This window comes from Mytilus galloprovincialis, chromosome 11 (genome assembly GCF_965363235.1).
Source record: "Mytilus galloprovincialis chromosome 11, xbMytGall1.hap1.1, whole genome shotgun sequence".
Lineage (NCBI taxonomy): Eukaryota > Metazoa > Mollusca > Bivalvia > Mytilida > Mytilidae > Mytilus > Mytilus galloprovincialis.
The window spans coordinates 19171813-19189405 of NC_134848.1; the positions used below are offsets into that span (position 1 = coordinate 19171813).

General features: G+C 29.8%; 1 long non-coding RNA gene across 2 annotated transcripts; it reads right to left on the reverse strand.

Annotated features, from left to right (window-relative positions):
* Positions 1–10160: 10160 nt before the first annotated feature.
* LOC143051803 (uncharacterized) lies at positions 10161–17160 on the reverse strand. 2 transcript variants are annotated; one of them, XR_012970908.1, is made up of 4 exons: positions 17077–17160; positions 16326–16381; positions 10774–11001; positions 10161–10464 (listed from the first exon to the last, which is right to left on the reverse strand). It is a non-coding gene; the product is annotated as an uncharacterized LOC143051803 (long non-coding RNA). The 2 variants fall into 2 exon arrangements; XR_012970909.1 differs by lacking the exon at positions 10774–11001.
* Between the last annotated feature and the right edge of the window lie 433 nt (positions 17161–17593).

Consider the following 17593-nt stretch of genomic DNA (forward strand, 5'->3'; position numbering starts at 1 on the left):
AATGTGTTTTAGATAAAATTCCAACAATGTTAAATACACAACTGTGTTCAATAATTGGTTATTTTAACACTAGATTAAAGTGTACTGTAACGACAAACGTGACATATAACCACAAAACTGACAATATGTATGTCTGTAAGTAATGATTTATGACCTGGCACGAGTTTGTGTCTCGGACAATACTGGAAGGGCTAAATAAGGGGACATTCTTGTCTGTATTCTTTAAATTTTTAGCCTATTTTCTCAATTACATATAAATAAGGCCCATTATTTTCTTTTTATCATAATTTGGCGCAGAAACACTTAATATTCTTTTCATTTTGGTCTATTTGACCCTTTTGTTTACTTTTAATGTCCAGTATTTCGTCCATTTGTCTCTTATCTGCGAACCCCATTTAAACCCTCATACCTCTAGCATATTAGATCATATTAACTACTAAATATTTTTCAATTGAAGGTTAGAAAAATAGTAAAATCTGTGATCCTCAGAGTACGTTTTTAGCGACTAAGCGCAGGAATATGGCTCTTAATGTATGTTCATCAATATCACAATCATAAACAAATTTGTTTATGATATTTTGAAGTATTTAAAATGTATCTAGATCAAAAGAAGCAATTTTCTCAATACTTACATCAATTATGGATATAGAAAACATAGAGGGGTTACAAATGGCATTACTAATGTGTCTATTTGTTGTTTACTTGTCTCGTGTTTTATTGCTTTTTATGAAAACTACTAAGATACTTATTCATTGATGTATAATTCAATTGACTATTTTACTGCGGTGATTCATAGTACTAAATTAAGGATTAAGTGACCCAATTAAAATTTCTGAATTTCGCATTTATTTTGAAATTCGAGAAGTTTGATTAATTGATGGTTATTTAACTACGCCCAGCAACAAATCTTTCAAGTAAATTCAGGAAGAAATCTTTTAGATTGATGCAATTAAAAGGGTCAACATTCGATTCAACCAAAGCAAAACTACATTATATACTCAGTCACCAGATTATTCTTACTAGAAGATTAAAATAAGTTTTATTGTTCATAATTAATTTATTTGACAAAATTCCACTTTATAATTGATAGTTTGAATAGCTCTCGCACATAAGTATTTATTAGGTAATTTTGTGATTTTTGGTTTAAGATACATTTGGATTTAGTTGCTGCTCCTAGGAGAGATATACGCTGTCATTTACAATGTTTAAGCTAGCTAAACGGAACAATTATACCTATGTATAACGTGTGTAATCTTCAAGTTTTTCAAATCTTTATAACTTAATCTTTAGTTAAGTTTTGCATTTTTGACATTAATAATAGGTTTTCCATTGATATCAGTGCGAACGACTTTAAATCACTTTCATGTTATAATGCTTCATGATCAGGAGCCCATTTCGTCCAGTTAAGAACCAGTCTACAATTCCCAAAAGGGAGGCAACTTGTGTTAAAAGTGTGTAATATAGCATCAAATCGGCAAAACTTATACATACATATATATATACAATAATATAAATACAATATATATGTTTAATGCTTTTTTCAGTATGTCTCAGTAATCAGCAGTAAACATTCCCTGTGCTATATGATACATCATGAGTATCTGTATTCCAAATGAATGATTGTAAAGTTTTGTCTTAATAAACACCATGTACATTGTTTTATCGTATTTCTTCATTATTATTACAAAGTTAGTGTAATTGATAATACTTACAAAGGGTCCATCATTAATAACACGTTTGCTAACCTTAAGGTTATGTATTACTTTTGATGTTTTTGCTAAAAAAAAATCTATCAATTACATTAATAAAATTTATTCTGTTATCCATTTTCCCTCTGTTTTTTTGTTAACGAGTCATTGGTTTATTTGGCCTATTTGGTTGCTGATTTACGAATTTTTAATCACACTGAAAAACTTGTTGATTTTAAAACAATGTATATATACAAAAACGAAGATGTGGAATGATTGTCAATGAGACAACTCTACACAAGAGAACAAATGACACAAAAATAAACAACTATAGGTCACTGTACGACCTTTAAAATAAGCAAAACCCATAACCCATAGTCAAATATAAAAAGCCCCGAAATGACAAATGTTTTAACAATTCAAACAAGAATATTAACGGCCAAATTTATGCACAAAAAATTAACGAAAAACAAATATCTAACACAGCAACAGAAGACAACCGCTTAATTACATATTCCCGACTTAAGACAGACACATACATACATCATTTGGCGGGGTTAAACATGTTAGCAGGATCCAAACCATCCCCTAACCTGAAGCAGTGGTAAAATAGTACAACATATGCACGAACTATGAAATTCAGTTGAAAAAGCTTAACTCATCAGATGGCTACAAATAACAATACATCTAACAAAAACACAGAATGGACGTTGCCGAGAACTTGTACATCCCGACAGCAAAAAGACAAAAAGGTACAGATCTGAGATTACTGCCAGTTACCGAGAGCTATTTCAAAGCCATCAACAACTTAAAAAAACATGCGTCTGTGAATAAATTATCAATCAATATACATCCTACATCAATGGAAATAGTGTAAAGACGTCATAAACAGTCAGAGAAAAACATAACCTTGTAATACCGAACTGTTTGTTGAAATATCATACAATTACTGTCTTTTGATGAGGTAAATGTGTGGTTTTATTGACTTTTGAAAAACTGATATTCACTGAGACCACCGGCCGAAGTAAATATCAGTTTTTTAAAAGTCAATTAAAGAAGATACCAAACAAAAAAATCGACGAAAACAGACAAAAGGGAAACAGAAAAAAACAACAGTGTACTAAATACTACAAATCCGAGACTGAGCAAAACAATCCCAAACAACCGTATAAAATTAAGTTCACAGTCGTAAAACAGGACGTTCACTTCTTTACGTTACTACAAGGTTAAAAAGTATGCCATAAATGGTTAAACAATTACCATAGTCAATAAAAAGGATATAAAGTCCTAATAGATGGAACTCATTAATTAGCGTTCCTATAAAAACTGTTTGCAATGGTGAGATATAGACAATGATAATGATGTAACGTTTAATCATGTAAATATTGTCTATATTCTAACAATAATTATTGACTTTAGGTAACGTGTATTAAACAACGTGAATCCGTTTTGACTTTTCTGTGTGGTTCGGTATTTACATTGTTTTACTTTTCAATGGTATATGAAATGTATGTCTTCGGTTTACTTTAATTGACGAACTTGTATGATAAAATTTATAACTCTCATTTTCATATAGGTTATTTCTCATAATTTTTTTAACTGCCAACGTTTCAGTTGTAGGGGAAAATTAGATCCTTATCTTTTTGACAGTAATGTATACTAAATGTCTGTGATTTGTTTCACTGTATTCCAACCACAATATATAAAAAAAGAAGATGTGGTATGATTGCCAATGAGACAACTATCCACAAAAGACCAAAATGACACAGACATTAACAACTATAGGTCACCGTACGGCTTCAACAATGAGCAAAGCCCATACCGCATTTGCCTATTTGGATGGTTTAGGACATTAAAAGTCATCAAGAATATTTTTCAACTATATTTTAAAATCGAAGTATAGATAATTTCGCTTTATTCGTCTGTGATGAAACATTGAAATATTTTATTATCTGAACACAATAATTAAAATGAAATCAAAATCATTGCATAATATCCCTTTAGTAAAGATAGCCCAAAGGTAGGCTAACTACAATTTCCTGATGACCTTTTTGTCCTCCTTTGTTTTTGATTTTGACATGATTTTAACGGTTGATGTTCATTGAATTATAAATTTGATTCAGAATGATACAGTCGTTTGTGACAAGATAACGTCATACTTTCCTGATCTAAAGAGAAACATGACACAATTTTCAAGGTCAAATGGCATAATTTTCAATTTTTCCTAATTTCGGGCATTCTTAAATGCGTAAAAGACAGCACATTTAGAGCATTGATTTTGATTTACTTTGTTCTGTATCGATCAATCTACTATGATCAATGCTAGGGTTAGATGTCATGACTACTTTTAAAACTATCTCAAGCAAAGTCAAATTCAAATGAATTTGTATGATTAAGACCCCATTGCTTGTTTAGTACATACATATGTACTAATCAATTTGTTTTTACTAATGCATCATAAAAAAGGCATTCCAATAAATATTGGTCATTTCGAAAAATCAGACCAGCAACCTACACCTAAATAAAACCTTCGACAACGAAACATTACCAACAACATCGCGCAATAAACACATGGAACTGATAGGCTCACTAGTTGCATGTAGATTATGAGTTTGGGGTCTCATACTGCTTATCTACTTTTTCGGATCTAATGCGTCTTTAGCTTTCTAATTGCTAATAAATCCAGAATAGCGTTTTTGGAAGCATAAACTTTGAACAATGTACTCCTCGATTATTAATTCTTATTTGACTAGGTCTAAACGGTTGATATAGATCAAATTACACATTTGCTTTGATAACGATGCGGTTGTGTACAACGTGATATCTTCCGACTTTTCGATTAAAAAAACATATTTCGCAAGATTTTAAGGCTTTCCAATTCAGGTCACTCGTATTACAAATGCGTAAAAGACAGGATTTTAAGTGCATTGATTTTGATTTACTATCATTATGTCGATACATCTGCTTTGATCAATGCTAGGGTTAAATGTCATGACTACTATTAAAACTTCCTCAGGCAAAGTCGACTTCAGAGGAATTTGAATGATTAAGGTCTCTTTGTACTAGTTCTCTATTTCTACTAATCATCATAATGATAACAGGAATTCACAAATTTGGTCAATTCAGTAAATCAGAGTAACTTCCTACCTGGATCACTTGAAAAATATGCATACAAAAAATATACCACTATTTTGACATTTTTACCTATTATGTCAGCTATATTGTTCATATATTGTTGTCAAGGGTATAATGGAATTTTATGCGACTATCATACAAGTGAGAAGTTTAGCTAGGTATAAAACCAGGTTTAATCAATAGTTTTCTACATAAGGAAATGCCTATATCAAGTCAGGATTATGACAGTTGTTTTCTATTCGTTTGATGAGTTCGATCTTTTCATTTAATAACATGCATATGTGTTAGTATATTCCTTTGTGTTTTTTTTTTTTTTTTTTTTTTGTCTTTTGTTAAACAATACATACAAGAAAACAGATATAAAAAAATGGAAAATCTCGGTTCAAGTTTTCCAAAACATGGCAAACTATAATTCAATATTGGTTTAGATCATTTTGTAAGGCCGACGTTGTTTTCATCTTTTCCCCATTGCCCTTAGATGATTGTTGTCTAATGCTCTTGAACTTAAACTTACGCTACAACTCCTCTAAGCAATTAGGCAGATACCCGTATGTTGCATGAAAAAGAACCTTTCTATTGGATTTTGTTCTTCAATTTATGTTTGTCATGTCTGTCTATCTTTGGTATTCAATGAGGGTCATATCAGTTCTATTAAACTTTTTTCAATTTTACACTTGTGTTATTGTTCTATCTATCAACCTCTATTACGATGTTGTTATCCTGTAATTCTGCATTTTGTAAATTGTTTTGTCTATTTTTTTTTATCATTTTTGTCATTTATTCTTTATCTTTTGGTCTATTATTTTCAATTTTGAAAACCCCAATCAGATACCATTTCGATTGCCCCTGCGGTGTTACTTTATTTTGTTTTACTTTATTTCAAGGCTAAATGTAGTTGATAGACTGTTCATAACCTTTATGCCCTTGAATATGATCTTTTTCGTTTTTTATCAATAAAAATAAAACAATCATGCAATTTATAAGCAAATATATGCAAAGCAAACCTCAATGAACGCAATGTCATATTGTGATGGATAATTGACAGACACACTTATAACTAAATTCATATTTCAAGTCAGATGAATAGTTACAGCTTACTGTAGTTTTTACTTTATATAGCTATTATTATAGATGATTTTGTTATAAATGGTATTTTTTCTCTTCTACTAAACTAATCTTTCGATGCTTCATTCTCCAGAAAACCGAGAAGGTTATAAAATAGGGACGAAAGATACCAAAAGGACAGTCAAACTCATAAATCTAAAACAAACTGACAACACCATGGCTAAAAATGAAAAAGACAAACAAACAACAGCACACATGACACAACATAGAAAACTAAAGAATAATTATAAAGTACACAGTTAGAGATGATGGGGTACACTAGACAAACTTGCCAGGCTTATAATTTTGAACGCCAGTCGTGTGTTTCAACTGCAAAATATTTCTTGTTTGGTTGAGTTCGGGATACTTCTTGTTTTTTTAGTTCGGGATACTTTAAGCCGAGTTTCTTGAACTTGTTTGGTTGAGTTCGGGATACTTTAAGCCGAGTTTCATGAACTTGTTTGGTTGAGTTCGGGATACTTTAAGCCGAGTTTCATGAACTTGTTTGGTTGAGTTCGGGATACTTTATTTCTTGTTTGGTTGGGTTTGGGATACATTATGCCGAGTTTCATGAATAAAGCATGCATCAAAATCTATATCAAACAAATCACATTTTCAAGTAAAAAAATATTGACAATTTTAGTAAACATAACCTAGTTCATGAAATATCTTCAACGGGTATTGCACCTGTCCTAAGTCAGGATTTTCCAAATATTTGTCTTTGTGCGTTCCTAGGGAAGTCAAGTGCAAAAAAGTGCGTCGGACGCATATTTTATTTTCATTTTTAGTACACAACTTCTTAGAAGTGTTACTTTGAATACGTCACAACATTGATAGATTATGTAACTTATAAAAAGTATACATAGTTTATTGCTGTTGTACAGCTGTAAATTCTGATTTAATGTGTGAAAATAATTACCACAGGTACCAGGCTGTAATTTTATACGCTTATGTGCGTTTCGTCTACACACAACTCGCCCGTGACGCTCAGATCAAAATAGATGTTAAGCAAAAAAGTATAAAGTTTAAGAGCATTGTGGACCCAAAAATTCCAAAAAGTTTTGCCAAATAAAGTTAAGGTAATCTATGCCTGGGATAAGAAAATCCTTACTATTTGGAATATTTAATACTTTTGCAAACAGATAGTCATCAACAGAATCAGTAAAGATTTCGTTTAACGTACATGTACATTCTTTTTTGTTTATCTTCCTTAATTAACGAAATTGCAAACCAGACAAAATCAAGCAATTGTAAGTTATTTGACAATTCAAAACGATTTGAGTCGTTCTGTGAAGATATTTTAGACACCGCGAGTATTAACTCACTTTCAAAGAGCGGCTATGAACAAATCGCCAGTTTTTGTGCCGAAAATTGGAAGTTCTTTCTTGGTACTCAGGCTTACTATTATTAGTAACTATAAGTGCAGATATGCTGAAGCAAATTGTAATATCACAAACATACCGAAATTTAAGAAAAAATAAAATCGGAAAGTCCCTTATCAAATGGCAAAATTAAAAGGCCAAACACATCAAGCGAATAGAAAACAACTGTTATATTCCATATTTGGTACAAACGAAGAGAGGCAAATGACACCAAAAGCACATTCAAACTTATAGTCGAAATAAACTGACAACGTCTATGCAAAAAATGAAAACAGTACAATTAAAAAAAATACAACATAGAAAATTATAAACTGCACAACATGAACACAAATCCCACTTCGTGATGCTTAGTAAAAGTACTTAAGGATGTACACCTCTGAGGAGCCAAACATTTATAGAATTAAACTCTTTTTCTAAACCTGTTTTTTTTTGGGTTTATATGACTGTAAAAAAAATAATTTGTAAAGAAAAATATCATATGGTGGTGCACTTCTTTTTTTGCTCCGACCCTTTCAAAATACCCAATTCTGATGATTTTCCCATTTTTCATCAGTTTTTACCTATTTTGGGGCTATAATCATGAAAAAAATCACATTTCCATAATTAAACTTTTTGTCGTACTTTCATAAAAGATGAAGGGGACCAATCTGAAGAAATTTTAATTAAAAATCTATAGGTAGGTGTTAATATAAGAAAGTTTTATTATATTTTGATGCCTTTATTGTGTCAAATTTACCATGTTGTCAATTTTGTAAATCTGTGATTTTTCGCCGTTTTAAGTACAAATTGCATTTTTCTTTCAATTTCTTTGTTATTAATGATTGAAAAAATACATATCTAAGCATTTGAAAAGAAAAAAGGATATGGGATGTACATGTTTCTGGTAAATCATTTTTTGTATCCCGCACCCATTTTCACAAAATTTTGGCTAAAAAAACTAACTTGATTGGTAATAAAATTTGAAAAACTGATTACTCAAAAACTACTAATTGGAAATTCCCAATTTTTTCAAAGAGTTAAGTTTGATTATAACATTTGTTAAATTCATTGACATTTTCCACTTGTATCACACATTTTAGAAATAATCCTAGAGAGAGATTTCAACGAGACTGAAACGTCAGAAGAATACATATTTAATAAGACTACCATTTCCAGAACACAGGTGATCCCTCGGATTTTGTCTACTGAGTTCTCAAATTGACTAGTCTTGCGTTTTCTATTCTTTTAAAATGTCATAGGTAAAGTGAATAAACCAAATTCTTAATTTAGTAGGCTATACGTGCATTTTGTGTTCATAAGCTAATCAGTGGTACTCTTTTGAAAATATTTTACCTGACAAGTCAATTACAAAACCAAGAAGTTGAAGAGTCTTGGAAATAAGAGGCGAAGAAAAATTCCAAACTATTGTGCCAAACCTGGATAAATATTTTGTGTACCGAAACATTCATCCTTAGTGATTATAAACATGTATCATATAAATATATTAGGCTGTGGATATACATTTGGGAAATAAAAAAAATCAAATATGCATGTAACGTTTGTTATTGAATTCGCAATAATTGTGGTGTTGTCCATGTTTTGATCATTAGTCCTGTTGATATCAATTTATTTCGATCCAGTTTAACCCATTTTATCTAGTTGTTACCATAATATGTCCATCCAGTTGTTAATATAATATTACCATCGAGTTTTTCCCATAATATCCTGATCAAATTGTTAGTTTGTTTTTTTAATCATGTTGATTCCATTTTAATCCGATAGAGTTGATCCCGTTTATTCTCGATCATTTAATACTATGTTTAGCTGGATTATCTTGATACCATCTAATTTCGATCATTAAATACCATTTAATTGGAAAGATTGTTAAAGTATTTTAAACTATCAAACTGCTTTTAGAAAAAAAACGTTTTCCTGAAACAATTGCATGTGTAACTTTGTATATATTAAATGAGAAGCTACATCAGATTTCAGGACTTTGGCGATCAGAGATAAATGTAAATCAGCAAACTATTTCGTCGCTGGGCTTTTAAAATGTTATAAGTTACAAATTTTTCAAGAAAAAAATATCTCACAAACAAGCTTTGAAAATTTTGGCAAAATGCATGCTTCCAAAATGTCGTATGTGAACTTGAACATTTTTGTAAATAGCAGTGAAATAAAAAAAAAATGACATTTCTTGATTATCCAGGAACTTAAATTATTTTCACAGAAATAAAGAAATGTACAATTTTTTTCCCAAAGCCATTCTATAACGATTTTCAAGTTTTCATACAACATTTTGGAAGCAAACTTTACAAACAACTGACATTGGCAGTTTTGTAATAAATCTTATTTCATACATTTTGATTGGTCTAACTGTATGCTATTTTGTAAAACCAAAGATTTCCTCCCGCCCAGACCATTGGTGTCAAAACGTAGTTTAATCCTGTATAATCCTGGTACCTTTGATAACTATTTAGCCAAAAATGTCATATACGACATTTTAGAAGCCCAGTGACAATGTAAGACTATAATACGAAGTTAACTGCAGTATCCCTTTTTTGACATTTTTACCTATTATGTTTGTTTGTTTTGTTCACACATCGTTGTCAATATGGTGGAATTTTATGCTACTGGCATACACGTCAGAGGTTGGATAGCTGAAAAAAGGTTTATTTTACTATTTTCTAAATAAGAAAATGCCTGTACCAAGTCAGGAAAATGACGGTTGTTATTCATTCCTTTGATGTGTTCGAGCTTTTGATTTTGTAATTTGTAATTTCTGTTTAGAATTTTCCTCGGAGTTCGGTATTTTTGTTTTTTATTTCATTTTCTGGTACGTATGTACATTATATATCTAAGAACTTGCAGACTAACTTCATTTGCTTTACATTTTCATGGCAAACAAACAAAAAATCTTAATGTATAATTGATGTAATAATTCTAAACAATATATCAGAATTATATGCAAATTTCAACAGAAAAAGGATAAATTACACCTTTAGGACATGAAAGTAATGCGGTTGATGGAATTTGGTAATTCATACAAACATAAAAATGATATAAGATTATACATTGTCAATGCATCTTGCATGGTGTTCTAATTCTTCATTTCGTGATAAAGTCTTAAACAAATGAATTGCTTAAGATACAAAGTGTCTCTTTTACATGTTAAGCTGAAAAGAAAAAGCAACATAGATATAAAACTGTAATCAAAATACAAATTTAAATACATTATAGATGAATTGCTTGTGATAAAATATTATTTTTAGGTATTTGGCAAAATAAGAAAAACCGATATACAAAATATATGAAAAACATATATGTTTTATATATTATAAAAGAACTAGCAACAGTAAGGACAGAAAATGGACTTTTTTATGAATGAAGTTTTTGTTCTTACACTTTTGCATATTAAGATGGAACTGAAAAGAAAAAGAAGAAAACTAGGTTTAATAAACACTATATCTAGAATTGTTATTTACATTTATTATAGGCGAATCTTTTACAGTCTTTGTGTTTTTATGTTGTGTCTTGTGCACTATTGTTTGTCTTTGTCTTTTTCTTTTTTAGCCATGGCGTTGTCAGCTTATTTTTTATTTATGGGTTTGACTGTCCCTTTGGTATCTTTCGTCTCTCTTTTTTAAAGGGGATGAAGGGTTTTTTTTAGGAATAAAGTGTTTGGGATAAACAGGGTGGTTTTACTCATTTACCTGAAAAGATAAATAAGAAAAAATAAATATAAAACTATACTTTGAATCAACATTTATACAGATTAAAGGTGAATTTTCATCAGGAATAATTAGGAGAGCTACAGTTTTTTTAAAAACTGCGTGTCGTGTGATTAACAGTTTTTTTAACACATTTAGAGGAAACTAAAAATAAAAATAACGAATACAAATATATGAAATAACAAATTTATTTAAATCTATTATTTACATATTTAATAGGTGGATAGTATAAAAACTAAAAATAGTGGATATACTATTTATGAATGAGCAGCTTATGATAATATTTTTTTTTAAACATATTTAGTTTGGCAGAAAAGAAGAATTAGAATAATCAGTTTTAATATAAAACTACATTTTTACTTTCTACTTGTAAAAACTAGGGGAAATTGGATTATTTAAGACCCTACATCGTGGATCAATCACATTAATTCACATTTATAAAGATTAATGTTAAAGGTCAATTTGTTTTAAAATTACCGTGAATACCTTGATAATTGCTTGGTACTGATAGGTGAATAAATTTTGTGTTTTCGCTAAATATTTGTTACTTGAACTGATTTTTTTTATCGGTTCGGAGACTGAAAATATTACGTGTTTGTGTCACTCCATTATAGTGAAATTTTGAAATACCCTCAATTTATGCATGAGCCGAACATATCTCTTATTTAAATAAGATTGATTTATAAAATGCAAGAAATGTAAAAACTGATCAAAATTGTACGGTTGAACACAAAGACAGAGACAATTAGTATAAGAAGATAAAGCATATAATTTATTTAATTTTGTTGTCTTTTGTTAACTCCTTTCGAGGAATAACTAGGTTTTTTTTCATTATTCAATATTTAATTTCATTATTATTTATTTATATATCTCTAATTTTTCGACAATTTATCTCTTTCTGCACACATTGTATAAAAGAATTTAATCAAGTGTGGTTCGTTTGATCTCAGTTCTTCATTGGTTAAAATCCGATTATGGCGTCGACTTTTCTTGCTTTCCTCTGAATTTCCTATTGCGACGGCACGAAAAAGGTGACCATGCCTGATGACGTCACATAGAAAGAACACACCTGTTTGCAGACCAATCGAAAAGAAGAAATAAGATTGCCTGTGTATTGTTTTAAAATCAGTAGAGAAACAGATTCCACCACCAAATATCGAGTAATATGATATTTATCATCTCTGTAGTTACATTTTAAATATTTAAAACGCTTGGCCAAGATGCTTTATATATATATATATATATATTATCTATATAATGTATATATACAACTCGTCTAAACATTAATTCAACAATGCTAGATCTGAAAAGTTGCTTTCGCAGATTTTTTGTTCTACCCTCGCCGGAATATGTAGATGTTCAGAATGATCCCCGTGAATCAATCACCTGTATCATTTTACGATATAAAGTACATGTATGCAGCTTTAGATAAGACAAACAACGTGTAAATACCACGTGCAATATATATCATAAATGATCGATTCCTATTTAGCGGGTCAATGAACTTCGATTGACCTGTTTAAAGTGCAACGAGGTATTTGCAAGAATTAGAGATCTCGTAAAATGGTGTATGAGAAAACGAAATTTATTGGTGTATGTTACTGTAAAGATTGATAAACTAAAAAGATGGACTTCACATTTGTAAATCGTTTTTGACTAAACAGGTCTATGAAGACCAACTTTGTATGCTATGATCAGTTTTTCAGGCTGAATTTAACGGTATTTCAACTTCCCTTGCAGTCATTTAAGACCTATTCAGTCAAACATATATTAGTCAACAGCTTTTATTTCCCCAAATAAATCAAGGACTTGCTGAATTATCCTAAATGCAATGGAACAATACTGGATTTACTGCAAGCGAAATGTATGGAAAGTACTTATGTTGCACTGATCTTCATTTTAACCTTTTTCAGTTGTAGCACTAAGACGTGAAAGTGTACAAACAACTATATCCTACAAATTTTCGGTACATCTCTGAAAAGTTTTATTATTCCGTTTTCCTGTTTTTCCTTTTAATTCCTGATTCTTATCTTTTATAAAAGGTTATATGAAAAGAAAGACCATACAAGTCAATCTTATGCTAAGGCCATATTTTATCATATTTGCAAACTTCAATACAAGGAACACTTATATTTCTTATATAGTAAAAATTTTAGATTGATATCAATAGTAAGGAATTCTTTTATCATTGAAATATTTACTGCTTTTCAGAAACAAATATACCGGCTGGCGCTAAACCCTTAAACATAATGTCTTGAATATGACAGTTGTTATCCATTTGTTTTATGTGTTTGAGCTTTTGGTTTTGCTATTTGCTTAGGGACTTTCCGTTTTAAATTTTCGGTATTTTTTTATTTTACTTTTTTCATAGTCCTCTATAATCGGCGACTCTTCCACTTTTTAGAAAATAAATACATATCAAATAACGACAAAATCCTTTCATTTAAGTTCAAGTAAAAAAAAAAGATTCCTTGAAATGATTGTACTTTTAATTGCAAAATCATACCGATATCTCACAATATATCATGATACCAGTCCTTTTCTTTCTTTGGTATTTCGTCTATAACATTTTCATTTCCTCTTCAATGAAAACATAAGTAGAGTAGTTTATATTATTTTCAGGCACTAACCAGGAAACTTTAAACTTAAATGCTTTTTTTTTCTAAAAAAAAACAAATAAGGAAAAGATATAGCTTGATACGAAATTATAACTGTTTGCCAACGAAAAACAGGTAACAGCATTTATTAACTGATTGACAATTTGATTAGAATTGTGAATGAATGAAAACACTACCCAGAATTTACCTCGCTTATTGAATCGAAGAATATTCGTCATTTAAGTTGAACACTGACTTTGATTATGGTTAATGGTCTGTGCCTCTTTGGTTTTATCATAATGAATCGGGCCTATAAGAACTTTTAACTGATTACAATTTAATTATGGTGATGTTTTTGTGTGTAACCTATATGTTTTTTTTTGTTTAAAAATCTAATACACATTATTCAATCTAATCAGTGGCGGATCCAGAAATTTTCATAAGTGGGGGCCCACTGACTGACCTAAGAGGGGGCCCGCTCCAGTCACGCTTCAGTGATTTCCTATATAAGCAACCAAATTTTTTCCTAAAAAGGGGGGCCCGGGCCCCCTGCCCCCCCCCCTAAATCCGCCTATGCTAATTATGTTATGAAAGAAAATAAATTAGTAACGAACACTTACTCTATCTTTTGCTATTGAGGAATTGGCATTTAGAACTTGTTTGGAAAAAGTAAAATCACAAAAATACTGAACTCCAAGGAAAATTAAAAACGGAAAGTCCCTAATCAAATGGCAAAATCAAATGATAAAACACATCAAACGAATGGATAACTGTCATGTTCTTGACTTGGTACAGGCATTTTCAAATGTAGAAAATGGTGGATTGAACCTGGTTTTATAACTTCTCTCTTGTTTGACAGTCGCTTCAAATTCACATCAAAATGCATTCTTTAATTGTAGATGTGGTGCCATTTGATAAATGTTTACCTTTAAGATCATATGTGTTGCGTTTATTATAGCGCTAAACCTCTAGCCTCTATGACAGTCGCATCAAATTCCATTATATTTACACCGTTTTTGGCAATTAATTTTTGCGCATTCCGACAATATGTCTCTTCACTCATGCTCGAAATCAAAATATTTGAAAATCAAAAGTTTATTTACAAAACCAAAAAGGATAATAATATAGCAAAAGCTGTCAAAAACAGAATTCGTTAAATTAAATAAGAAATAGTTTGAGAATGACAGACATTGTATTATTTTACAGACGTCTATGTTAAACATAATTTGTATCAGTAAATTCTAAATAAAGAAATATGATATTAATGAAGTTTATACGACTTCAATTTATCATAAAAATAATTTATGAATGGATGATTCTCGTGTTTGAAAGCACATACACGCACATCGTTCACTGTCAGATATTCTAGACCGCAGAGGTTAACGAATCAAGTACTTTTTGTAAGATTGATAAACTCGCCTCTTATATCATAAACTTGCCTCTTACATCATCCCCACGTATTTTGTACCAAGCCTTTTTGCAATATGCATCCAACGGCGTTCAGATATGTTAAAGTTTGATTGTTTAAAGAATTTTTTTATCTCAGTGGTTTATATGTATTTTCAGGTAAAAAAACAAGTGCGGCAAATGAACTAACATAGGTTTATTATCATATGTATTTCTATCCTTCTTTCACTTCAAGGGTTCAAACTTTTCCTTAAACCTTTACTTTTCCACAGCCCGCACATAACCATAACAGTATAACTTTTGTTTATATAATAGCATAAAAACAGATAAAACAGAACACATTGAAACAGTGTGATTTAAGACATTGATATTTTACCAAGTATCGATGTTGTTAATAGCTAAGAAATTAATGTCGGGTAATGTATTCGTAGAAGGAAATGCTTAACATGTCGACACAACTTTTGAAACTAAATGTTATTCCCTCAACTGCAATTAGTTTAACTTCTCACTGTTATATATCACATATCCCTTTTAATACAGTTTAAATTTCTTCAATGCAATATTTTTTGGGAGTTATAACTTAAATATAATTTGAAAAACAATACAACATGACCGAAAATCATCAAATGTATTTGATACTTTCCTGTGACTTCTTTTTTTCAGAGGTCGCCTTTCGCCCCTCTTTTTATGAAAAATGAAACGTTACAATGTGCCATAAATACAGTATGATAACATTCTTAGAAAGATACAAACAAACGAGAGTTTCTTATTTAACGTCATATTAGAGTTGTAACTATGTTTACTTATGATTCGTGTAGATTAACCCTGCCTTCTATGTGAGTATAGTCAGCATCTGTACTAACATGATTCATAACATGTATTTCTTAAATTCTCAATTGATTAATTCAGAAATTATTAGATACTAAGATTCCAACTCCCTATGGGAAGGTTAATCTGAGATCAAATAATTATGTTTTGCTTTTCTTTTCAACATAAAGATCCTCATATTTTTTAGTATTTCAATTTTTTTATTAATTGATGTCATTCTAGAAAAAAACAATTATGACACACTTAATGTATACAGTGTTATATTTACGAAAAATTAATAGAAATGATTTTTGTATAAATATCTTTAAAGTATGAGAGATTATGAAATCAAGAAAGTGAATCATATTACATGATTTTGAAAATATAGGTGCGAAAAGATGAAAAGTTTGTAAAATACAAAAAAAGGAGAAAAAGAAGTGAAGACAAATTAAAGACTAAAATAAAATATGACAGATTTTGTTTTCAAAAATTTACCTATGTTAGTTATCTCTTATTAACTGTTATATCTAAGGAACCGCCTCAGCGTCCACCTGTTAAAAGAATTGTAGCTATTTAATGTATGTTGTAGAAGCTGATAGACATATTGTGCATATGCAATTAGAAATTGTATATTTTAATCAAAGTTGAAGGAATCAAATCGATATAACAAATTAACATAAAAACAATTATCTTATTACTTATGACGACTGATTGAGAACTATAACTTGACAGATTAAAATTTAAAATTGAATGTCTCGCATCTTCAAGATGAAAAAAGAAAAATATAAATTATATCACGAAATTGATTTTTAAAACCCTTAATATTTGAATTTATTATACAATTCATTTTTTCATAAATGAATTAGAGGTCAACTTTAATAGTGCATACATACCGATGTCCAATTGTGAAGTTGATGAATCAGAAATAAATAACACTGTATTAAAATATATATCAAATTATAATAGTTAGTAGTTATTACAGATATGTATAAAAATGTCCAAAAAATACCAAAACATTTCAAATACTTGGCTTAATAGTAATCTTTTCTTCTGTTATATTAACGTAATATTCAAACGTGTTTTGTACATGATCATTATCATTGATATAAATAATATCAATGGTATCATTATTATGCATTTTGACATAAAACAATTCGGCGAAAAAGTTCATTTTTTAAGTGAAAATTTATCTCTCAACAATGTCAACTATACAGAAAATAGCATTTGTTAAATGCACAATACTCACATTATCTGTCGATTCAAGAGTATAAGTCATAAATCAAGATAATATTGTAAAATAAAAAGCCTTAAGAAATAGATATGTACTTCGACCGTCGTTTCTGCAACAGAATTAGTTATGTTATGCTGACAATATAATAAATTGTCTTCAAATCGCCCTATAAATTTTTAGATTGACATTTCCTTGAAATCTTTATTCGATAAACTGACCATTTGTCTTCATTATAAATTCTAAATAAAAAAAAAATATTGTATTTACTTCAAGGTTAAGCCCTATGTTAATCTATATTATGTAAAATTATAATGTACTACAAAAGATGTTATTTTTCTGACACGTCAGTTAAACAATCTGTTCAATAGTTAATGACATTAATGATTAAGAGGTGACAAACCGACAAAAAATTGGGCACTGTGAAGGATATATTTGAAATCCTACTATTTTCATCATCAGACATTTGAAGTTTGTCGAAATTGATTATTTTTATTAAATAAACATATTTAATATAGTTTTCTTTATTTTTGAA